Source organism: Mastomys coucha, unplaced genomic scaffold (genome assembly GCF_008632895.1).
Source record: "Mastomys coucha isolate ucsf_1 unplaced genomic scaffold, UCSF_Mcou_1 pScaffold11, whole genome shotgun sequence".
In the NCBI taxonomy this organism is placed as follows: domain Eukaryota; kingdom Metazoa; phylum Chordata; class Mammalia; order Rodentia; family Muridae; genus Mastomys; species Mastomys coucha.
Genome location: NW_022196893.1, coordinates 10,097,929 through 10,123,130, shown reverse-complemented (window position 1 = coordinate 10,123,130; position 25,202 = coordinate 10,097,929). Strand labels below are relative to the sequence as shown.

The 25,202-nt window shown below is 50.5% G+C and overlaps 1 protein-coding gene across 3 annotated transcripts in view; it reads left to right on the top strand.

The window, feature by feature from the left end:
- The first annotated feature begins 1,979 nt into the window (after positions 1-1,979).
- Tmem184b (transmembrane protein 184B) overlaps positions 1,980-25,202 on the top strand; it is a 44,765-nt gene continuing 21,542 nt past the window's right edge. For 2 of the 3 annotated variants that reach the window (XM_031349365.1, XM_031349347.1), the window contains exon 1: positions 1,980-2,118. The gene's annotated coding sequence lies outside the window, so the exon portion shown is untranslated. Of the gene's footprint in view, positions 2,119-8,611; positions 8,813-25,202 lie in introns of those variants that run through there. The other variant, XM_031349355.1, reaches the window with a different exon arrangement.

Below are 25,202 nucleotides of genomic sequence, written 5' to 3'. Positions count from 1 at the left end.
TTTTTCTTTGAAAAAAAATTATCTATTTAGTGTGTGTGTGTGTGCGCGCGCATTCATGTCTCTGTGTGTGCCTCTAGGTCAGAGGACAGCTGGTTTTCTCCTTCAGTCATGTCGTGAGGGTTGAACTCAGGTTGTCCCGTACCCTGAGCGTCCCCTCAGTGTAGGATGCCGTCCCGCAGCTCCTACCTGCGTGGGGTTCCACGAACCGAGGATTTGGAAACCTGTAATGGGTGATAGAGAGAATAGAGACAGACGCCAGGAGAAATGGGTCTCATCAAGGCGCAACTTTACTTAGTGAACACGGAATATATATACTAGATAAGCACAGGCATGCATTTTACATTCAGGTGAGAACAGACATTCGGCAGGATCAAAGCTAAAACTCTAACACAAAGGATTCCAGGACGGATAGAGAGATCAAAGGTTCACGGCTTCCTAGGGACCTGGTATCTGGTCCTTGAATCATTTACATAGGCTCCAAACCCCCAGCGAGCTAAGTCTCTGGTTTCGGATTTGAGTTCTTTCAAGAACACAGCAGGGCCACCACACCTCAGGACCTAGCTATTACATGTGTCCAGTTACAGGTACTTTCTGGAGATGCTTGCCAGACCAACCCCAGTGCCGAGTACTGGTTTTCCTCAGGACACACACACACACAAAACCCGTCAGACATCTTCATCCTTGCTGCATGCACTTTTCCTGGGGAGATATGAACAAACGTCTCCTCATCCCAAGGAAGGGACTGACTGACCACAGAATAAAGGGATTTCTGCCCAATCTAGCTTGGTGAATGAATATTCAATGAGTCTATTACAGCTGCTTATAGGAGCAAGAGTAAATAGTTGCTTAAGGGTGATTAAAAACAAAAACAAAAAACAAAACAAAACCAAAAAAGTCCCAGTCCAGCATAGGTAATGACCTCCCCAGAGCTTCATGGGAATGGCTCTCCCTTCTATAATTTTCTACCTCCCAAGAGCTCTTTTTGTTTGTTTGTTTGTTTTGTTTTTGTTTTTGTTTTTTCGAGACAGGGTTTCTCTGTGTAGCCCTGGCTGTCCTGGAACTCACTCTGTAGACCAGGTTGGCCTCAAACTCAAAAATCTGCCTGCCTCTGCCTCCCAAGTGCTGTGATTAAAGGAGTGCGCCACCATTGCTCGGTGGGACTGTCTAAGTAGATGCCCACAATACCTGGGCAGAGCCTAGACCACATGGCAGCAGTACAGTAGGGTGGAGGTCAGAGTCTAGGAATACAGGATGTTCTGTCCAAGCTGATGGGACGAGGAGGAGCGGGAGGGGAACACTCAAGGATGATTCCAGACCTTCCAGACTAGAAGAATGGAAGCAGGGATTGGGGAATGCTGTGAAAAAAAAAAAAGTGTGTGGAAGGGAAAGCAGCTGAGCCCGCTAAGAGGCATCGGCAGACAGTTGGAGCTAGAGATAAAAATAAACTTGGTTGCATATTACGCATTTCAGTCATCTGGGTAAGACGTGGGGACCTCGCGAATCAAAATGGGATAGGGGCTGGAATGACTCCTCCAGAATCGGCTAGTTAGGCGGCCAGGAACGAGGTGGGCAGCTCCACGAGAGCAGTTTCATTTTGCAGAACTACACAAAACGCTCCGTGGAAGTCCGTTCCATAGTCTCACACTCACCCCCCGCCCCCCACCCCCCACTCCCGTCTCAAACGTCAACTAAATCTCGTTTCACCTTCAGCGTTGGCGCACACAAGGCTTTCAGAGAATTGAAACTCTAGCTAGCCCGCCAGCGTCCCGGACAGTCTGTATCCCGCGGGTCAGACTGTGCATCCCAGGACTGTGGTGAGCGGGACTCAGAAATCTGGGCCCTGGGTCTCTCGCGGTGCGTTTGCGAGTCGCGAAGAGGACCGCACCATCCTCCTGACCTGAGATTTGCGCGTGGCGCTTCGCAGCGCGCGGCCCCTTTAAGGCTCGGCGAGTGACCTCAGCCGCGCGCTCCGGCCCCGCCCCCGCCAGCGGCGTTCCGAGTGCGCAGGCGCGTCGCGGCGGTACCCGGCGGAGCTCGGGACGCGCCAGCCGCGGCGGAGATACCGGGCTGCGGCGCCGCCTGCTCCGCCTGCAGTCTCCAGCGCCATGGGCTCCTGAGGTACCGGACGGCGGATGCACGGGATGAATGAGGAGCGGGCGGGGGGCTGCACCTTGGGGAGAACCCCACGCTGGGGACTTCCCGCGTGGAGGAAGGGACTCAGAGGCCCCCGAGCGGCCCGTGGGTGTGCCCGCTTCGCCAGCGTGGCGGGGCCCTGAGTGTAACCCGACCTGCTCGTGGGGGAGCCGGGGTGGGCGGCGCGGGGCCCAGCCTCTTACCGATGGGACTGTGCGCGTCGTGGTGGGTGTGCTGCAGCCTGGCACGACCGAACGGGGCGGGGAGGCGTCGGTCCCCAGTGCAGTGGCTTTGACCTGGCCCGGTGGTCGGCCCTTGAGGCGGTACATGCGTAAATGAGGGTGTGCGCGCGCGCTTTGCACACAGGTCAGAAGATTTGGAGGGGGACAGATAGGAACCTGGGGCCCCCAGGATGTTGGGTGTTCAAAGGAAGCCTAGAGATTGGTTTGGGTGTGTTGTGCCTGTTTTCCTGGGCACGCCCTTGGACACCTTGCTTGGATAGGACGCCTGGGCTAAGGAGCTCCAGGCAATGGCAAAGCTAGTGAGTCTAGGGAATGGGCTCGGATTTTTAGTTTGTATCCTTTCTTGGAGGACTGTATGAGGCGGGACATCTCATCCCTCCGTCCCTTGGAGGCCTTGGTGGGGCAAAGCAGGTGTCTGCCTGCCTGATACCTGTGTGTGAGGTGAAGGTCCATGTATTATTCATCTAGCTGCCAGGTGCTTTATGTAAGGAGAGAAGTAGCAATCTGTGCCCTGGAGGGTAGTGCTGCAGACTCAGCCAACATGCACACACACACACACACACACACACACACACACACACACACACACACACACACACACACCAGCAGCAGCAAGGGAGATGAAGGTCTCAGAGGTCTGGCTTTCTTGACAGGCTGTTTGCAGCACCCCTCTTCGTGTCAACAAGTTTGGGCCCATCTGACTATCTTGAGAGTTCTGTGCAGTGCCAGAGTTGGAACCCTAGGGTGGGGGTGGGGCCCAGAAGCCGGGCTGGTGCTCACCTGCACACAGATGTGAGGATCCAGGCACCCAGGAGCTCGCAGGCGCTTGGGCAGAATCGGAATTGGAAGTAACTACAGGGATTCCAGAAACAGAAGACAAAGACAGAGGAGGAGTACAGAGGTGGATTCAGTGCTGGGTGGGTGGAGGGGGGACAAGCCAGCAAAAAAAAAAAAAAAAAGGTTTCAGTACAAAGGGACAGTTGAGCCAGAGCTGGGTGACCGGCATTCCTCAGAGGCCTTTTGCTTTCCATCATGTATATTTTCCCAGTTTGTTCTCAGGGCAGCTGTATGAATAAAGTAACAGGCATAGTTGTGGGTTAGGAAACTGAGGCGGCAGGTCAAGGTGGGTGGGGTGGGATGGGATGGGATGGGATGGGGATCAGCGACTCACTTGTCAGTGTGGTACTAGTAGGCTCTGGTAGCATCCTTCATCCCTGGGTCTTGTCTAGTTGCCTTGAAACTTACTGAGCATCTACTACGTGCCAGGCTCAGGGCTGCCTCCAGTCCCTGGCTCCCAGTCTGCTGGGGAGGTGGACATAGATAGTGACCCTGTAGGCCAGTGTGGGTGGTAGGCCAGTATAGGCTCAAAATACTCCCCTAATAGCCATAGGTGACCTGAGCATCCTTGTGCAGTCCTGGGGGATGGCTTGTAAGTTGCTCCCAGGGTGGTCGGGTTGTACTAGGGAGGAGAGAAGAGCTCGCGGGTGGAAGGGTATCAGTGGCCAGCTTGTCCTAGTTCAGGGCTGATGTCTGTGAACCACGCCTCCTGTCTGCTGGCTGCTTTCTTCCAGTTTTTCTTCTTTCTGGTCCTGTGCACTGGGTCGGGACCAAAGGCACTCCAGGCAGGCAGTGTCCTCAGCCCTCTCGAGCTCCCTGCCTTTCAGGGTTTGCTCCTGTGTGCCAGCCGGCCTGCCCAGACCTCTCCCCAAGAGGGGCTCAGTGCTATTTCCAGTCCCTGCTGTGCTCATTTCTCTCAGCATGCTCCCTGGAGTAGAAACTGCTAGGCAAGGCAGGGCCCAGGCCTTTATTGTTTTGAAAGTGAGTAGCAGCGAATGAGACTGGGGATTTGGTGTGAGTGTTGGGAAGCCTGGAGCCAGGCCTTCAGAGCTCTATGTGGAGTCTGCCCCAGGACCTTGGCTGAGGCTTTTGGGGGCAGCAGGTGCTTGCTGAATACCTCCTGTGTGCCCTGAAATTGCTGGCCATCAGGGAAGAGAGGCCAGAGACTGGGTTATCCCTTGTCAAAGGCGGTGGTTGGCTGAGGTAGCCCAGCACGTAACTAGTACATTTGAGATAGTGTTCTCCTTGGGTTGGGAGAGGGCTCTGAAGGGGCCCAGAGGACAGTAGGAACAACAGCTTATTTCTTGAGCACTCATCGTGTGTCAGGCACAGTTCAAAGTGCTTTCACGAGTTCCTGTTCCATCCTCCACTGTCCGGTGAGGTAGGGCTGCCACCTTCCCTGTCACAGGTCAGTTGGTCCGATCTCCAAGTGTTTCCCCTCTGACCTTCAGTATTGTCAGTGCCTTCCTGGTCCTGAAGTTAGAGGTGGGGTATGGAGGAGGAGAGGAGGGTAGCAGGAGCCCTAAGCAGACGTGGAGACCTGCAATGTCACCCTCTCAGAGGGTTTTGATTTGATCTCGGTGTGGTCAACAAAAAGCCTTTGAAAGTTTGGGAGGAAGTGACACACACACACACACACACACACACACACACACACACACACTGTGTTGGGAGATTGTATCATCACCCTGCATCTTGCTTCCTTCATTCTGGCACATACCTCTAAGATGCCCCGCCTCCTTCCTGTTTGCTGCCCCTTTGGGCTCTGGTGTCTTTAGTCTCTGCTCTGTTTTTCTTTTGCATCTTCGGGGCTGAAGGTTACTGTGCCCCAGGCTCTGCTGTCCTGCTGGCTGGCCCCTTCTGAGCTAAAACTTTTTTGTTCTTTTTTTTTTTTTTTTTTTTTTTTTTTTAATTGGAGACATGGTCTCCTGTATTCCAGGCAGAACTTGACTCTACTATGTGGCTGAAGATGACCTTGAACTTCTGACCCTCCTGCCTTTACCTCCCAATCCCTAGGATAATAGACATGTACCCAGTTTATATGGTTCTGCCATGCCAGGGCAGGACCTGCCCTGCACTTATTTTCTTAAGGATTGAACCCCTGATTCTCCCAGGTCTCCTGGGCTCTTAGCTTCTCTTGTCACCTTGGGAGGTATGGTCAGTCACCCACCGTCTATGCTTGGACCCCTTAGCTCTCTGAACACAGGCAGGAGCAGGGAATGGAGCCAGTACTGGAGCCAGGCAAGGTGGGTGCAGCTGCTGCGTCTTCCTTTGAGCTCCACGAAGACTTTTTGCTCTACTTCACCAGAGGCCAGGCTGGCTGGATTTGGTGCAGGGACTTGCTAGCTAGCCTGCCTGTATGAGGAATTAGTCAGTCATCCCTTCTCTGGACAGAGGCTGTGAGATTCCACGTACTCCACTAGGGGTCTTTGCAGAATCTTGCAGAAGCACAGCTGTGCTAGGAGGTGGGGGCTGATGGGCTGTAGGAGGTGAGCATGGGAGTTGAGGGAGAAAGCTCAGTGGGTGCCTTAGCATAGGCAACTGAGGGTTCAGGAATCTGGGCCAGCGAGATGGCTCAGTGAGTAAAAGCACTTTCCGTAAAAGGCTGATGACCCAGCTTTGGTCCCCAGAGCCTGTGGTGGAAGGAGAGACCCAGCTCCTGAAAGTTGTCCTCTGACATCTGTACATGTGTACTGTGGCATGCATGTACACACACATACACACACACACACACATATACATACATACATACACACACACACACACACACACACATGTAATGATAACTAAAATTTAAAGTTATCTTTAACTTTGCAAACGCATTGAAGTGTGGGAGCAGGAGAGAGGGAGCTAATGTGCTGAGCAGTTCCAGTGACCTGGAAAGAGAATTAGGAATTGCAGGTCAAATCCTTGCTTTTATTAGCACTGTGTCTTTGGGCAGGTCACTTACCAGGTAGAATTCATGGTTCTTAAAATTAAGGTAGCCAGGGTATGGTGGCTCATGCTTTTAATCCCAGCACTCTGGAGGCAGAGGCAGAAGGAGCTTTGTGAGTTCTAGGCTAGCTTGGTCTGCATGGATGGATAGCCAGGGTGGCCAGGCTGCATAGTGAGACTTTATCCCAAACAGTAAAGCAATAAATAAATAAATAAATAAAGATAAATAGATAGATAAAATTAAGGTGGTAGTATTATTGCACATTATGTAATCCTATTACTTTGGAGGTTGAGGCAGGAGGATGGGTTCAAGGCCAGCCAGGGAAAGAAAGACAGGAGCTGCAGTTTGCCTCATCTGTAGAATGTACGTGCCAGCAGCATAGATGTCATAGGGCTATCATGAGCCAGCGTTTGCGTTCGTGCATAGCATGTGCGTGGGAGCTAGAGAGCTAGCTTTGGGTAATGTTCTTCATCCACCTTGGTTTTTGCAACAAGGTCTCTCACTAGGACCTGGGGTCTCAGGCGAGATAAGCTGGCAGGGAGCCCCAGGGACTTGTCTGTCTCTGCCTCTCCAGTCTGGAATATAAGTGTGTATCCACACGCCAAGCCTTTTCATGGGTGCTGGGAATCGAACTCAGGTCCTCAGGCTTGTGCGGCCAAGCTCCTTTTCCAGTTCTCACCAGCTTTTGCCGTTTGTTTTCAGGCTATTTAATCTCTTCAGAAGTCCAGTCTGTCAGGCCTAATGTGGGGAGCTGCGTCCAGCTAGGAGAGAGACACTGGCTGCAGGACAGTTAGAGTTGTCATGGATGCTTTGAGGGGACGTTGTGCCTGGGCAGGTGCTTGTCTGATGCAGTGACAGTTATGATATCACCATGTGGAAAGGTGGAGAAAGTGGGTTTCAGGCAGAGGTGGCAGCTGATACAGTGATCTGAATCGATGTCACAAAACCAACTGTGTAGACCTATAGATCAGTGCAGCCATACAAACCAGTCCTAGTAGATTTCTGCCTCACAGAGACCAAAAAGGGGAGAGGCAGAGTGGGCGCTCCGTGGCGGGAACCCAGAGGCCTCTGGGTTTAGGTTTTCTTCCTGCTCCTCCCCCGGCTGGCCCTGCTCTGTGAGATGTGAGGTAGATGCTTGTGCAGCACACACTGGGAAGTTGCTGATGACAGTTGTTCTTCCTCCTCCTCCTCCTCCTCCTCCTCCTCCTCCTCCTCCTCCTCTAGATTTATTAACTTTTATTTTGTATGTATGTTTGCCTCATGCCTGAATGTGTCCAGAATACCCAGGGAGGTCAAAAGAGGCATCAGTTCCCCTGGAACTGGAGTTACAAATAATCCTGAGCTGCAGTGTGGCTGCTGGGAACTAAACCTGGGTCCTCTGCAAGAGCAGCAAGTGCACTTAACCACTGAGCCATCTCTCCAGCCCCCAGCCGGCAGTAGTCTCTACAGCCACTCTTGGAACTCTGCTCTTCAAAGCCCCAGAGTGGAGAAAGCCACATGCAGGGGGTGCCAGGAGCTGGACTAAGCCTGAGCTGTCATGGAAGTATTTGCTCACATTCCTAGATGCTGCTGTGATTGCGTGGCCCAAGCTGTGGCTTGAGAGCAGCAGGCATGCTGGACTCCTCCTTCCTGCAGTCAGCAGTGCCCCACTGCCTGGCCTGAAGCCGGCATTGAGTGCAGGTGTGGAGAGTGTCTGGTGGGCAGATGGAACAGCCGCCGATGGTTAATGCACTGGTGCCCAGGATAAAGCTGAAATCCTTGCAGTATGATGGCTTCTCCGCACGGATCAGAACAGGGCTGTCCTGTTTGTTTCCTTGATTTTATTTATGGTTTTTGTTTGTTGTTTTTCCTGAGATGGGCCTCTCTGCATAGTTCTGGGTATCCTAGAATGCATCATATAGATCAGGCTGGGCTTGAACTCACAGAGATCATCTGTCTCTGCCTCTAGAGTCCTGGGATTAAAGGTGTGTGCCACTATGTCCAGCAGTTTAGTTTTCATTTATTTGACAGTTTTATTTATTTACTTTAGACAAGATCTCCTTGTATATCCCTGGCTGGCCTGGAACTCTCTACATTGACCAGGCTGGCCTCGGACACAGAGATCTACCTGTCTCTGTCTCCCAACTACTGTAATTAAAGGTGTATACCACCATGCCTGGTTTGATGTTTGTTTGAGGCAAAGTGTCATGTAGTCCAGGCTGGCTCGGAGCTCCTGATCTTCCCACCTTCAACTTTTGAGTGCTGGTGTGCACTGCCATACTCAGCTTAGAACAGGATAGTCTGTTAAGACTGAGGCTGTATCCCTGGAGGCCAGCAGGGCCAGTGTCTGCCTGCAGGGGCTTGTGTGAAGGCAGGAAGCCCGGCAGACACCTCCTTTCCCTTCTCTGAGTTGGAAACCAGAGGGGAAGATCCCACCCAGAAAGCCTTTGTGCCTGACCCGAGTCACTTCCGGCTCTTCTGTATGCTGGAGTCCCACATGAAGAGCTGACCACCGACTGTGAGAAGCTCCGCATGAAGATAACCTGTGCTGTAGCCAGCACACAGCCGGTGCTAGTGGAGTAGCTCCTGTTGATTCAAGCCACCCTGGGCTACACGGACTCCATTTCAACCTCTCCACGCTTCCTCGTAGAAGAAGGCTTTGCTGCTGAGTTGATGTTCATTCTAGGTAGGAGTGTGGGTCACAAGTATTTGCCTAGGTTGGCCACAGGTTAACAAGAATGAAGGTCTTGGCGTTTGCTTCAAGTTCAGTGGGAAAATGAGATCCCCTGCCTCTATCCTGGCCACAGCTAAACCGGCACGATGGCCTTGGGCAGGCTGCTTTCTGTTTCTAAGCTTCACAGTGGGCATCTGCTCACCTTCCTAGGCTGGGTGGGTTCCCAGGTCAGAAAGGCTGGTCCCCAGGGTAAGGGCCAGGTTGTGAAGAAGGGCGTACACACACCCCTGTTTCTTTCACAGCCTGAAGTCTGGGCAGAGATCTTGTAAAGACTGTTTTTCTTTCTAAGACCGTTGGGTCCTTTACCTGGGTGTCATGGCCCATCCCAAGATAGCTGGCTGTTCCCCTTTCTCCCCATTTCTCCTGAGGTAATTACATTTGTTACCCCAAAAGGGATTTTCAGATCACATAGCCTCCCTACCCTGAGGGACATACACATCTATTTTTCTTCTGATGAACTTCCCCATGGACTAGCTATATCAAGAGAGGCTCTGTCCTGTGGCAAATGGCAGAGGACCTCCATGCTGCAGAGTGCAGCTGTTCTCCAGAGCCCATGGTCATTTTTAGAAAAGCTCTGAAGGCACTGCTATAGCTGCTGTAGCCTCTGGTCTCCATCTCTGTTCATCTCCTGTGAGCAGTGACGGGGATCCCAGCAGCACCCAATGTGGGTGTCTACACTGCACAGTGATGAGTGTTGGCAAAACGTGTGGTCGTTTTTATATTATTAATATTGCCATGTGATGACTCCGTCTTCAATATGATCTGTGTAGGGCTTTGCAGACCACACTTCCCAGTGGCCTTGGCCTTGAGAATTCTTATTCTGTAGATGGAGAGGCTGAGGCTCAGAGGGTGAATTGCCTGTGGTCCTCGGAAGAAAGTAGGCTTTCTGGTTCTTCCTGGCCTGAATGACCCCCAATGTTGCTCTCCCTGAGAGAGATCGCAGCCTCTTGTGAAAGCCTGGCATACCATGTTGCCAGAGGTGGACAACTGTAATGAAGGGCCTGGTTGATCTTTGGGGCTCCTGCCTGGGCTGGGCTGACAGGCAGTCAAGATGAAACTGTGTGCATGTGGTTCACAGTAGTTGGAGAGGAAGGCAGGACCTTCAGATAGTGGGTCCACATGGAACACACACAGAGGCCAGACACAAGCAGGTGACATAGCCCTGAGGTAGAGTGAGTCTTCTTGAGTGGCTTGGGGTCCTGCCTTATGTCCAGGAAGGCATTGTATAATGTGGCTTAAGGTTGCAGGAACGTGACAATCTGGACTTGCTAAGGCTGAATCATTGCTTCGTGAAGCAGCTGCTCTAGTGCAGTAAAGGGGACTTGATATTTTAAAGTCCCTGGATGTCTCTGTGGGAGCAGAGCCTGTGTGTGGACTGTCTGGGTCTCTCTCACAGGCGTCTCTCCCACTCAGCTGGGGCCAGGAGGCCTTTCCTTTCATCCACACTTTCTAGTGGCTGGGCTTGATTTGGGGAAGAGGAGGAAGCCCCATCCTGCTGGTTACATGTCCTCAGCTGCCCTCATTCTCAGGGAGGACACTTGGATTCCTGCCTGAAACTGTCCCCATCCTCCATGACTGGCTGGCTAGAGGGCGATGCTTAGATCGGATGGCTGTTGGGCACAAGGGTTATGTAACTGTTAGTGATGGACCAGAAGCAGGGAGGGTGATTGTCATGGAATGTGAATGTTTGCGTGACTGTGATGTCCCCACAGCTCTGGCAGGGAGTGTGATGCGAGGTCTTTTCTTTCCCGTGGGAAGGCTAGACTGGAAGCTAGAGAACTGTTCCACTCCTCCTTACCAGGCCCACCTGATGCTCCACTGCATACTGGTACCTTCCGCCAAGGATGCCAGTTACATCGGGGTGTCTTGGTGACCCATTTTTGTACACCAGGGCATGGGAGCTGGGGCTGGGAGGGCTGACAGTCTAGGTCCAGTCTCTTCATTCTTCTTACGGCCGAACTGGGGACAGATCCTGGAGCATGTGTACTGCTAGGCAAGGGCTCTCCTACTGAGCTGCACCCCAACTCCTGAGTCTCCCCGTATGTGTAAGTAAGGAGAGTAAGTTCATGGGCAGAGCATTGAGTGAGTTGGGTCTGACCTAGGTCCAGTACCACCTCCTCACCAGAGCCCAATTTGTTGAAAACTCAGCTTTTCTCTGCCATTTCTTACCCCACCACAAGTGCCAACGCCAACACTAAGATTCAATTCCTAGGTGAACAACTCAAGTGTACTCCGCCTCTGCCTTGACTTGTCTGAAACATACATTTCCAAACCGCCAGAAGCTGCAAGCGGATTTGGCCTACAGACGTGGTACTCTGTGAGCAGAGTGATGGGGTTACATGGTTGGGCATTACTGCTGCTTTGAAATAGCCAAGGGCTGAACTCAACCTCAGTGTCTCTATACAGGGAGACACAAAGAAATTATGGCCTGTCCAGCCATGGGATACTGTGCAGTCACAGCAGAGGCCATAGAGGGTTCAGGACTGTTGTAGACAAACTGCTGAATGAAAGCAATGGGAGGAGGGTGCCGTGTCCCCGAAGCCCCTCTGTGCAGTGAAGGAAGTGCTCCTGTATGTAGATGGTCCCTAGGCAGCCACAAGAAGCTGGGACCATGACACTTCTGGTGTGGAGTGTGCTGGTGCTGCCATTGCTGGCTGATTGTCCTTTGTGCCTTTTTCCACACCAGGGAACAGGGGCTCCCAAACCTGCCTAGAGCTCGCTCCAAACTCCTAGGCTTAGTGACCTTCCGACCTCAGCTTCCCGAATGCTACCAGGCCTGGCTTCCCCTGTACTTCTGATGGTTAAAACACGAATGTTATATCCCTTAAAGAAAATCAAACAGGACTAACTGAACTCCCCACTTGCCCAGTGTAGGAAGGCCAGGCCAGGCCACCCCTTCATAGGCAGCCAGCCTCACTTAGGCCCTGACCTCATCCAGTGAAAATACACACCTGGTTTCCACAGAAGGCTCTGAGCAGGGTTGGGGTTCCTTAGTAAATAGGGCCTCCAGCCCCTCCCCTGCTGTTGGCTGGCTTTGGCACTTTTAAATCCCTGCTGTGGTCAGTGAAACCTTCAGGGCGTTCCCCATGGGCAGCTAAAGCCCTGGGTGTCCCAGACCCCTCTGTGGTGGCACTTGATCCATGCTCTCTCGAGAAGCTGGGTTTTGCACTGTTGGCGTCCCTAACGCTGCACCTCCACGCCTGTGCTCACCCAGCTCCTTGGCTGCTGCCCGTCTCTCCACAGCAGCTCCAGGTACCAGTTCAGTGTCTGCTCTGTGCTGCCCTTTGTCCTTCCCACTGCCGTGGCTGTCCCTGCTGCTCGCCATTGGGACTTTCTGCACTGTGTGCCAGGTACCTGAGCCTTGCCTGGGACTCCTTGTGGTCACTCACTCTCCCAGGTAAGGATCCTCACAGCTCAGCACCTGAGATCCGTTCTGCCTGGTTTGAGCATCTGATGATGGCTTCTCTGGTCTCTCTGGTGCCTGGCTTCTCCTCTCCATGTCAGTCAGGCCATCCAGCTTTGTAGAATAGTCCTTTGTTCTTTCTCATTGCTGCGGAGGTTTCCACTGGCTGAATTTGACACTGTGTGTAGCCCTCCTTGTGAGGACAGGCATCCGTGCTGTGGCCTCTTCTGCTCTTGTCTTGAGCCCCTTGCACACTGTTGTGGGTGTGCACCAGGATGGGCTGCCTGCTCACTGTGTAGTTGTGAGTGGAGTTTCTTGTTTGGGGCTGGCCGTCTCCTGACCCTGCACTGAGAGTTGTGCTGATACCCCAGGGAGAGGGGCACCTGCAGTAGTCTTTGTTTAGAAAGCTTGCTCCTAGAAGGCAGTGTGGAAGTTGGGGTTCAGGATTCTGCAGCCATGTGCTCGGTGCTAGATAGGATATTAACTAGTTTGAGAGGCTTCAAAGCCCACAGCACACTGATCTGTTTGTATTCAGTGTGGAAGAGAACTGAGTAACCAGAATTCAGCCTGGTTCGTTTGAAAACCAAAACTTCAAAACACTGAACTCTGGGCATGATGGTGCACACTTTTTTTTTAAAAAGATTTATTTATTATATGTGGGTACACTGTAGCTGTCTTCAGACACTCCAGAAGAGGGCGTCAGATCTCATTTTGGATGATTGTGAGCCACCATGTGGTTGGTGGGATTTGAACTCAGGACCTTTGGAAGAGCAATCAGTGCTCTTACCTGCCCGATGGTACATACTTTTAATCCCAGTACTCTGGAGGTAGAGACAGGCCTGCCTTGCCTACACAGAGAGTTCAAAGTTAGCAAAGGCTGCATAGTAAGACTGTCTTAGAGAAATCAACAGACAAAACCAAAAGACTCCACTACAGGGCTGGAGAGATGGCTCAGTGGTTCAGAACGCTTGTTGATTTTGCAGAGGACCCAGCTTCCACTTCCTGCACCCACATGGTAGCTGACAACCATCCTAACTCCAGTTCCAGGGGAGCCATTGCCCTCTCCTGACCTCAGCGGGCACTAGGCACACAAGTGATACACAGACATAACATGCAGGCGAAACATTCTCACATATATACTCATAAAAATCACAAAACAACAGCAAAACTCCAAAGAAACTCAAAGCAAAATCACTGAGTTCAAGGCAGGGTTAAGTGATCCCCAGGAGCTGAAGGACTGGGATTCCCCTGTTGCTGCCTCTGCTTCTGATGTCCCCACCCCCAAGCACAAACAGGCCAGGGTTGGGTAAATTTTCCTCTGCTTCAGGCCTCAGTGGGGACGTGGAGCCTCCACAGTGGCCTGATTGGTGGTGTCTTGATGGGAATAGTGTCGTGGGAGAAGTGGACCTCTGTCCTGTCGTGAGGCATGTGACCTTTTTCAGAAGGCCAAGCAAAGCTGCCAGCTGCTGGCCAGCCACTCTTCCCTCTAATCCCCCCTGGAGAAGGGCCAGCTTGTGGGCTGATATCTGTCTCTGATGTGGGCCAGCTTCCTTCCAAAGGCAGCCACTGGAGGTTGGTCAAGCTGAGCACCCCCTCGACCCCCAGGTCTAAGAACCCCTCATTTCCAGGCTACAGGCCCAGATGCAGTGTTCAAGTGAGCCCCTATGGGGAGAAGAGAGGAGGCGTGTAAAGATGGACCTTCCTCCGGGGGATAAGACAAACAAGAACAGCATTCCCTCTGGGGTGTGTTCACATTCCAGAGAAGTGTCTGCCGCCTGTGGCCAGTGCAGCTTGGCCTGAGTGCAGGTGGCCGATGCCTGAGCATGCACTCCATGGCTACAGCTTGACAGGGCTCAGATCTGAAATAAAATGAATCAAAATCTGGCTGGGTGTTGTGGCTTGTGCTTGTAAACTCAACACTCAGGCTCAGGCAGGGGAATCACCCTGACTCCAAGCTGCCTTCAGCTATACTGAAACCTTGTCTAAAAGGGGGGAGATTTGGGGTGAAGTGAAGCTGGAGAGAAGGGGCTAGATAGTTAGGAATGCTTTCTGCAAGCACAACCATGAGGACCTGAGTTTGGTTCCTGTCACTCACTTAACAAGCTGGCTGTGGTCTCACAGGCACAAGTCATCTTGGAGGTGTGGGGGTGAGGGTGGCAGTCTGAGTCAGGAGGATTGTTGGGGCTTGCTGGCTGCCAGGCCTAGCCCAAACATATTCCTCAAAGGAATACCTGATGGCCTCCTGGTCTTTGCTTGCACATGTGTAATGTATGCACACACACACACATACCAATCATACATATGCCATATTCACATACATCGCATATACACACATGCATACATATAACACTCATACACCATAGACACACCATACACATTACATAAATACCTCATATATACCACACACAAACATCATACACACATATACCATATACAAACACGCACACTGCACATACACACAAGATTTAAAAAGAATCAGAGACCAGAAATAGGGCCAGCCTGGACTCAGAGGCTGGTGGGAATGTGACACTCCACCACACCCCTCTGTGATAGGATGTGGTAGCATGAGACCAGTAATAGTAATGGCAGCAGCATGCGGTACTTGAGTCTTGGTTTTTCCTGGAAGTGCCTCTGGCTTGCATGTGGCCATGTGCCCTTTGTGCCAAGCAGAGAGAGGTTGCATAATTTGTCTCTGACACACAGCTACAGTGGCAGAGCTTGGAGTCAGGTGTAGGTGACGTGGCTCCAGGGCTCAAGGTTGAAGAAAGGCCAGGCAATGTGAGGAGGGCAGTATGGTGAGGGTGGAGTGGGGAGGGCAGCGTGAGGAGGGTGTCCTCACAGAGGGACAATGAGTGGTCTGTCTCCCCAGCGGAAGCTGCAGACATAGCATGTGTTGGGGACGGGCATGTTTACTGTGTGGGTTCTGGCTTTGACTTAGTTCATTGCCCAGGCAGGACCTGGTCATAATGCACTTGAGACCCTCCTTCCTCTTCCTCCAGGTTCTATAAGCCTTCCCTGGGTCACATTCAGCTTCCTTGACCCTCTGGTGTAAGGGGATATTGTATTGGCTGCTCCTTGTTTTGAGAGCTGGGTTTCCCCAAGCTTGTGTCCTTCTTTCCCCATTAGCCACACGCCTGAGGCTCAACATGAGCCCAGTCCTTGCGTCATGGTGGCACCGCAGGGTCTCTGCCCAGGGCACTCATCTGTCTGGGTGCTCTGACTATGTCTACTTATGTCTACTTGCATGTGGCCAAGGGCCTTTGTGAGCTGCACGGTGCCACATGTGGCCTGTCCAACTGCTCCTGTGTGAGGCCTTCTTGGCACAAGCCTACTGAAGCATCTGGAGGGCACAGGCTGGCTCTACATCACTGTCCTCTGTCCCCAAATCAGTGTTCAGCAGATGCATTCCAGCCTCATGTCGCTGTCATTCAGCCAGATAGCATGATAGCAGAAAAGGCCATGAGAGAAAAGACGGTGGATATAACAGGAGGTGGCCATGTGCAGGCAGTGGGGGACAGGGCTCAGAAGTGAGAATGGCAGAACATTCCAGTCCCTGAAGCAGGTGCCCTGAAACATGAACTTTGACCTCCAGGAATTGACAGTGTTGTCGTGGAGAAGGCAGGAGAGAACCCACCTGTGGTCAGCGTCTCTAACAGTGACAGTGTCTGTTTTCCTAGACTCCCCTTCATGTTGTCGTTCCCCTCCTCCCTGTGATTGTCCTTTGCTCTCCTTGGTGTGGCCGTCTCAGGCTGGAAGACAGTGCATGTGGCCCAGCTCCATACCTCCTACCAGATGAACACGCCTGCTGAGGCCAAGCTGCACAGTGTCAGCAGTGGGGCGGGTCCAGGTGACAGAGGCTAAAGAGCGTGCTGGGTGGCTCCAAGGCCAGGCTCCACATTGCTCAGTAGCTCACAGTTGCCTCTTCCCATGTCCCTACTGTGTGTCTGGCATCATGGACCAAGAGAATGTGGGAAACAGGAATGCTGGCTGGAGCACTGAGCACAGCCAGGTTTTGCTAGGCGTAGGCGGGGCCCAAGGTGGTGGTGATGTTTTTGGTGAGGTGAGAGTTAGTGGTCTTGTTACCATGACGATTAGGAGAGAGGAGAAGCACCTGAGCACTCAGACATGTGCTCACCTCACACGTGTAGCGTGACAGGGCTTCTGCTGCAGCTCAGACAGGGGGCCGGGAAGGAGGCTGGAGGCCTTGGTCGCTGGAGAGTTAAGACCAGCGCTCACTCCTGTCCTGTCGATGCTGAATAGATTTCAGGTTTAGGAGAATGTTGTAAATGTAGAAGTCAGTCCTTGTGCTCAGGAGCCTCCCTAGCATGCTCCTTCTCACCACAGTAGATTCCAGATCTTGCAGAAACCCCAGAGGTTCCTCCTTAGTCAGCAGCAGACTCATTTTGCAGCCAAAATCTGACCTGAATTGCTGAGACTAATTATAACCCTTAAAGGTTTTCTGAGCCAAGTGAGCTACATTTTTCTCTATGGGAGTGCTATGCATGGGAGGCTGGGGGGTTGCCTGGACCCCATGTGAATGCCAGACCATATGCAGTACTATAATCTATTTATTTACTTATGTATTTATTTTTGTTGAAACAATATTATACACTCCAGGCTGGCCTCAGCTCACTGTGTAGCCAACACTGGTCTTAAACTTCCAAGCCTTTTACTGGAATTACAGACATGAGCTACCACATCCGGTTTATATGGTACTGGGGGTGGGACTTAGGATGCTGTTCTAAGCAACAGTCCTACCCACTGAGCCACGTTTCTAGCTCTACACCCTTTTGAAAGTGTGCACAATTCTGGTTGCTAAGCTCTTGGCTCAGAGGCCATGGCAACAGGACAGTACGCACCTTTGCTCTGCTCCCAAGATAAAAGCCTGCTCACCTGTTCAGGTCCAGCTCCACCCCCCCACCCCACCCCCTCCACCCCCAACTCAGGGTCTGGGACAAAGTGTCAGCTTGAGACCTGGCCTCTTCCGAGTCACAGGTTGCCAGGCAAACAGTGGGAGGTGGGGTGACAGCATTTACAGCAGGTGGGCCACTGGGGGACCAAACAAGTGCTTGGCTTTATTTTCTGTGTGATCTGAAGCCTGGGACTGAGGGGGCTAAGGGACTGTGCTGGGAGCGGTTAACACAGAGACTGTGACACGGAATGACACGGTGCCAGTGGCCCTTGGCTCCCTGTACTATTGATTGTATACCTTTAACCGCAGTTGAACCCCAAACTTGCCATACTTTTAATCCCAGCACTGGGGAGGCAGAGGCAGGTAGATCTCTGAGTTTCAGGTCAGCCTGATCTACATACAAAGAGACCTGGTCTAAAAACAAAACAAACAAAAACCAAACTTGGGCTGTAAGATAGCTCAGTGGGTGGAGATCTTTCTGTTGCGATCATAAGGGCCTGTGTTTGGCTCCCCAGCACCCATGTAAAAAGGCAGATGTGGCTGCGCATATCAGAAACCGTAGCATAAGTACGGTGAGATTGTTAGGGCTTGCTGTCACTCAAGCCAGAAAATAGTGAGCCCCAGGTTCAGTGAGGGACCTGTCCCAAGGGAATAAGGCGGAGGGCAATAGAGGACTCCTGACAGCCTCATCTGGTCTTTGCCTGTGTGCACGTGGGTGCACACATATATGGCACATTTACACAGATAAACAAACACCAGGCTTTTTGAGTGTAGGTTTTGATGTACTGGTAAGTATTTGCAAACTCACCCTTCCCGTTACCCTTTATCTGTAAGATCCATTCCACATAGAGGTCCGAGGACAAGCTGATGTCATGAGCCTTGAAGTTGGGGTCATTGTGGGCACAAGCCTTCTGGCTTCCTAGGCTGGAGTGTTCAGGGTGGGCGAGCTTTGGCGCTGTGGAGCGAGCATCTGGAAGGCCCGACCCTGCCTTCCGAGTTTCTATGCCCGGTTTTCGTTGCTGCCCTCCCTGACAGAGCCCCCTGCCCATGCCCATGAGGCTGTGCATGCCACAGCACTGGGCAGTGCTTCTTCCTAGGCTCCCTTCGTACTCACTGATCTCAGCCACGAACTGCACAAAAGAACTGTCAGAATTTAGCTGCTACATTTCCATTTCCTCTGTCAGTCAGATGTTTTTATAAACCAGACAGAGGTATTTGCTTCAAAGTCTCTAACATGGGTATTCAAAACACACTCAGATTTACTGGGAATTTTTTTAAGTCAGCTAAAAAATCCTATTTCATAGTATCTTAGGAGTACAGATCTGAGGGTTTTTTTTTTAAGATTTATTTATTAATATATGTAAATACACTATAGCTGTATCAGACACTCCAAAAGAGGGCATCAGATCTCATTACGGGTGGTTGTGAGCCACCATGTGGGATTTGAACTCACGACCTTTGGAAGAGCAGTCAGTGTGCTCTTAACCGCTGAGCCATCTCTCCAACCCTGAGATTTTTTTTTTTTTTAAATTGATGCCAGATAACACTGTTTTGGTCACAATGCCCTGCATAGAGCCTTCCTTGCTTGATGTTTTTGATGGTGTCACCGGGAGGGCTTCTCAAACAATAGCTCTGTCCTGTGAAGGAATGTCACAAAGGTGTTTGAGGACATTTCAAAGGCAGTCCTAGGAAACTTGTGGACAGACAGGCAGCATAGAACTAGTGTCCGTGCATGGGACCTTTTAGTCCTTCCTTTTCAGTGTTTAAGACAGAAGTGCCTGGCACTGAGGCCAGCCTCAGTTTCCCTCTTGCTCGGTTTGGCTACTCAGATGCTTTTCTGCAAGGTAGGGAGGGAGTCAGTCTGTCCTTTGGGCCTCCCCTCAGTCGCTGGGTCTCAGCTCGGTGGAGGTGCTGATGTTCCTTCTGCCTTCGTTATGGAAGTTTCATGATGGGAGACTCCCCACATGCTGACATGCCTCTCCCTCATACTCCTGGTTTCAGCAGCTGTCTGTGTGACCGACCTTACTCATCTTTCTTCCCTTAAGAAGCGCCCACGCTGGATGCTGTGCTCACGCTGGATGCTGTGCTCACGCTCTGGAGGCTGCACAGGAAGATTTTTTTTTTCCTACTTGAGACAGAGTCACATATAGCCCTGTCTGGCCTTGAACTTGCTTGGTAGCAGGAGATGATCTTGAACCCTGTTCCCTTTCCTCTGCCTCCCAAGTGCTAGGATTACCTTTGTGTACAAGCATGCCCAGTTCTGTTCAATGCTGAGAGCCGAACCTAGGGCTTCACGCATGGTACGTAATCCTACCAATTGAGCTTCACCCCAGCCCAGGAGGATCCCTTGAACACAGGACACAAGAATTTAAGGGCAACCTTGGGCAGTGGGGATGGGGGTGCGGATATAGCACCATGCTAATTTTTTTTACCCATATAACAAGCCAATATTTGTCTCTGCATGCTGTAGACTTTAAAAATCTGTTTTGGGGTAGGGAGATGGCTCAGCAGTTAGCAGAACACCCAGGTTCATTTCTCAGCACCCACAGTCATCTGTAACTGTACTTCCAAGGCGTCTGACGCTATCTTGTGGCCTCTGAGGACACCAGGTCTACGTGTGGTGTGCCTAACATGAATGCAGGCAAAATACTCAGACACATAAGATATGATTTAAAAAAAATCTGTAAACGGAAAACAAACAAAGCCAAATACAAAAACTAATCCTCTGTTTGAAACAAATTGAGATCCACAGGAAGTTCAGACCTAGTGTACAGGTGCAGGCTCCTTCCATTGGTTACATCCTCCTTGGCTGTAGCCACATCAGAGTGGTTCCCTGACGTCAGCGCAATGGAGACTGGGCTGTGAGGCCCACTCACGTCTATATTGTCACCTGTGGGAGGGCGTGTGTCTGTAGTTCTGTGTGGCTCATCTCATATGGATTTGTGGCTCCATCACAACTTCTTTCTTTCTTTCTTTATTTATTTTTAATTTTATTTATGTGTATGAGTGCACTGTAGCTGTACAGATGGCCATGAGCCATCACATGGCTGCTGGGAATTGAACTCAGGACCTCTGCTTACTCAGGCCCCACTTGCTCCAGTGTAATACACTGTAGCTGTCTTCAGATGTCCAGAAGAGGGCATCAGATCTCATCACGGATGGTTGTGAGCCACCATGTGGTTGCTGGGATCCGAACTCAGGACCTTCAGAAGAGCAGTCAGTGCTCTTACCCGCTGAGCCATCTCACCAGCCCCCCATCACAACTTCTTGTCACTGGAAGGAACCTGCCTGCACCACACTCGCTCTCATTGTCCCCGGTCTCTGCCGACCACACGCTCACCTGAGCTACACCTTTATAGCTCTATCACATTGAAAATGTTCTATAAATGGACTCAGACAGTCTCTGACTTTGGGATTGCCATAATACTCTCGAGGCAACCTAATGCTGTGTGTATTTATACTTTCCCTTAAAAAATTTTTTTTTCAGCTGGGCAGTGGTGGCACATGCTTTTAATCCCAGCACTTGGGAGACAGAGGCAGGCAGATTTCTGAGTTCCAGGACAGCCAGGGCTACACAGAGAAACCCTGTCTCGGAAAAAAACAAAAAACAAAAAACAAAAAATCAAAACAAACAAAAAAAATTTTTTTCCTTCTTTTGGCTAGGTTTCCAGGATGGTGTGATTTCTCTGTTTTTGAGCAGGTCTTAAATTCAGTTAGAAAGCAGTTGGTCACTGCCACAGTATTCATGCCATCACTTAATCCTCAGGGTTATGGTGCCATGCTGGCTTCGTGGTGATTCATGAGCATCATAGCTGGGTAAGACTGTTGTTGGTCACATCCCCTCTTCCCCCTTTTAAGACCTATTTATTTGGGCTGGAGAGATGGCTCAACAGTTAAGAGCACTGGTTGCTTTTCCAGAGGTCCTGAGTTTAATTCCCAGCAACCACATGGTGGCTCACAACCAACTGTAATGGGATCCAATGCCCTCTTCTGGTGTGTTTGAAGACAGCTATAATGCACTCATATACATAAAATAAATGAATAAATCTTTTAGAAATTTAATTGTTTAATGTGTCTAGTGCTCTATCTGCATGTACACCTATGTGCCAGAAGAGGACATCAGATCTCAGTATAGATGGTTGTGAGCCACCATGTGGTTGTTGGGAATTGAACTCAGGACCTCCTCTTAACCGCTGAGCTATCTCTCCAGCCTCCATATCCTCTTTTGAAAGCTTGTATAATGCCTTCAGGAACCCTGGAAGCTAGTTCTTGTGACATTCAGGCCAGTTCCAGCTTGGGACCTCTGGGCCCTGTGTGTGTGTGTGTGTGTGTGTGTGTGTGTTTGTGTGTGTGTGTGTGTGTGTGTGAGGCATATGGAGCCTTCGCTGTAGGGGCTTAACTCCCACTTCTGGAGGGCAATAGCAATAGGCTGAATGTTTTAAGAGTCTCTTGAATAGCTCTGCCCAGCAGAGAGGGCTTCTTTCTCCTAGTGTTGGGGCTATTATTTTTCAAGACAGGATTTGCCTGTCCTCTGTAGCTCTGGCTGTCCTGGAACTCACCTTGTAGACAAGTCCAGCCTCAAACTCAGAGATCCACCTTCCATCTACCTCCCAAACTCTGGGATTAAAGATGGTTATCACCATGACCAGGCACATACTTTTCTTTTTTTAAAAGATTTATTTATTTTTATGTATGTGAGTACACCATTGCTCTCTTCAGACACACTAGAAGAGGGCATCAGATCCCATTACAGATGGTTGTGAGCCACCTTGTGGTTGCTGGGAATTGAACTCAGGACCTCTGGAAGAACAGTCAGTGCTCCTAACTGCTGAGCCATCTCTTCAGCCCCACATATTCTTTTTTAATGTTGAGAAGTAGTTTTAAAGTCTGGATATAGTGGTTTATTCAATCTTCCCTTGTTGACAGACATTTGGACTATTCTCAAATGTTTTTAGGGAGAAAGGGCTTATTATAGCTCAGAGTTCCTGGTTATAGTCCCTCAGGGTGAAGTAGTCAAGGCATCAGGAGCTTGAAGCAGCTGGTCAACATTTTAGCAGTCAGAAGAAGCCATGAATACATGTGTTCTTGTGCATGTGTGCTTGTCTTCAGCTCCCTTCTCTACTGTTAGACCAGTCAGATCCCCTGCCTAGGGAATGGTGTCACCCAGAGTGGGCAGGCCTTCCCATATCAATTAACATAATCAAGATAATCCCTGGGCTGCATGGTTGTGTAAGAAATTGCCAGATGATATTCTGCTTTATCTTCATGCCAATGTACGTGTGAGGTTCAGTTTCTCTGCCTCCTTGGCAGTGTTTACATCGGCACAGCCTCTCATTGTATAGCTCTGGGGGCACCACTCTCTGGTTTTCATTTCTTCTCTGTTGTCTGATGATGTGCTCACTGGCTGTGTATCTACTTAGCCAATGCTCTTCAAGTCTCTTGTATCTTTTCAGATTGGACGGTACAGTTGAGCTTTGACTGTTCTTTTCTGCCAAGACTCTGGCCATTCCCCAGGTTTGTGCTACAGGCACGCACACCCTGCCACTCCACCGTGCAGCTCTCACAGTGAACATCTCACTCCTTTCTCCCCTTTCTCAGTCAGAGCCATGGTGGTTCACGCCTTTAATCCCAGCACTTCAGAGGCAGAGGCAACACCTCTCTCAGTTTGAGGCCAACCTCATCTACAGAGCGAGACAGCTAAGGCTACACAGAAAAACAAAACATAAAGGGTTTTTGTTGTTGTTTAAGAATCCACCCCCCCCCCAGCTTTTTTGAGAAACGTCTCCCTATATGTTCCTACTTTTTATTCAGTTCACTTCGTACGTTCCCTTCTGTGGGTCATGCTTCTGGTATTAGGAATTGTCTACCTCCCACTTCAAGGTTTTCTCTTTATAGGTTTTGTTTCTTTGTTTTTCAGATAGGGTTTCTTTGTGTAGCCCTGGCTTATCTGAAATTGGCTCTGCAGACTAGGCTGGGCTTCAAACTCAGATCTGCCTGCCTCTGCCTCCTAAGTACTGGGATTAAAGGTGTGTGCTACCACACCCAGCCTTTCTCTTATAGTTTACACTTTATATTAGAACCCAGGTCTGGGGCTGGAGAGATGGCTTAGCAGTTACTCATGGCTCTAGCAGAGAACCTAGGTTTGGTTTCTGGCTACCGTATGGCAGCTTACAACCAACAATCTGTAATTCTAGTTTGGGGGATCTGGTGCCCTTTTCTGACCTCCAAGGGTACCGGGTACGCGTGTGGTACCCATGCATACGTGCAAGAAGCAAAATACCCTTGCAATTTATACATTTTTAAAATTTAAAAATATAAAACGAAACCAAAGTCCAAGCGAAGGTGGCGGGTAATGCCTATAACGGAGCACTGGAGAGGCTGAGGCAAGGAAGGGTCGCTGCTAATCCAAGGTTAGCCTGTGCTACCTGTGAAGACCATATCTCAAATAAAAAAATCCATGGCCGATTTGCATTAATTTTTTACATAAAAAGAAGCATTTATTTAGGGTCAAGCGTGGTGGCACACACTTTTAATCTCAGCACTCTGGAAGCAGTGACAGGTGGAGCTCTGAGTTCGAGACCAACCAGGCCACCTAATCATACTGTCAGCAGCAGCACAACCAGAAAGCATGTATTTGAGGATTAGCATGTAGTGATACAAATAATATTGATCTGAACACAAGTCCACATTGGGTCATAAGAATAGGACAGGACAAAGCAGAAACAAACTAGTTGGTGGCTGTTTACATTTTAACACAACCATGTTGTGCACACCAGAGTCTTTTAAACAACGGCCATCATAGATCAGCAGAGGCCAGCCAGCCTTCAGTATTGTCCTGCAAGGTGCTTTCTTTCTATCTCCTGCTTTCTCCTCCTCTATCCAGGCTGTCATTACTTTGACAGGTGCCACCCTCGAGGCTTTGTTGTGTAGTGTTGATCGCCACAGTGCGCATGTTTCCACCTGTGTCAGACTTTCTGCAGTTATGCCCAGATTCATTTAAAGTGCTGTTTTAGTTATTACAATAATTGCTATTATTACTTTGTGTGTGGGGGTAAGGGGGGAGAGAGAGAGAGGTTGGTTGAGGTTGAGAGATTGAGGAGTGATCAGAGGATTAGCCTCCACCTGAGCTCAGGTTGTCAGGCTTGGCATCCAGTGCCTTTACCCAGGCATCTTGCAAGTCCTTAAATAGTCGCTTTTAATTGTAAGCTTGTTTATCACCGGGACATCTGTAGACTAGAACCCTCTCATCACTTACGTAGTTGCCCTGAGATCCTGTAGAACTCATCTGGCAGGAATCCCATGCGGCGCCTTCAGAGTTTGAAGTTAGTTGTGTTAGGTCCAGACTCTTCTGTGTTTAGATGCTGCTGGTAAGTCCTCACCCATCAGACGCCTGACCACACTGACCCCCAGGCCGTCGCCTCTGCGTAGCGTGGTGGGATGTGACCTCCACATTGCAGTGTGGTGCTGCAGGAGCATGGAGCTTTGGGCTCCTCAAGGTCAAGGCTGGATCTTCCCAAGCCCACGAGGGTCCAGAGGCTTCAGGATATGTCCTCAGAGAGGTGATTCTCCTGTTTCCCTACAACCCTCTGCCATACCCTTTGCAGAATTTTGTCAGTTGCTCAACTGAAAATGGGGAAACCATGGGCTGGGAAAATGGTTAAAGTGCTAACCACCAAGAATGAGGTTTGGAGTTTGCTCCCAGAGCCCATGTCAAAACAGAAGAGGCAGCTGAATTGGAAAGCCCCAAGCCAGAGACCCTGTCTCAAAAACAACTGCAGGCACACACAAGCACACCTGCACACAAGCACACCTGCACACAAGCACACCTGCACACAGATGAAACACCCCCCCCCCCAGCAAAAGAAAAAGAAAAAGAAAGAATTGGAACGTGCTAGAGCAGTTGGAATCCAAGCCTTGTCTTGTATGGCTCCTCCTACCTTGAGGAACATGAACTATATTTAACAGGGAAGGCATAGAGACCATGCGGATGAGAGGGTGCTAGACCAGCTGCAGTTCCCCTGCCACAG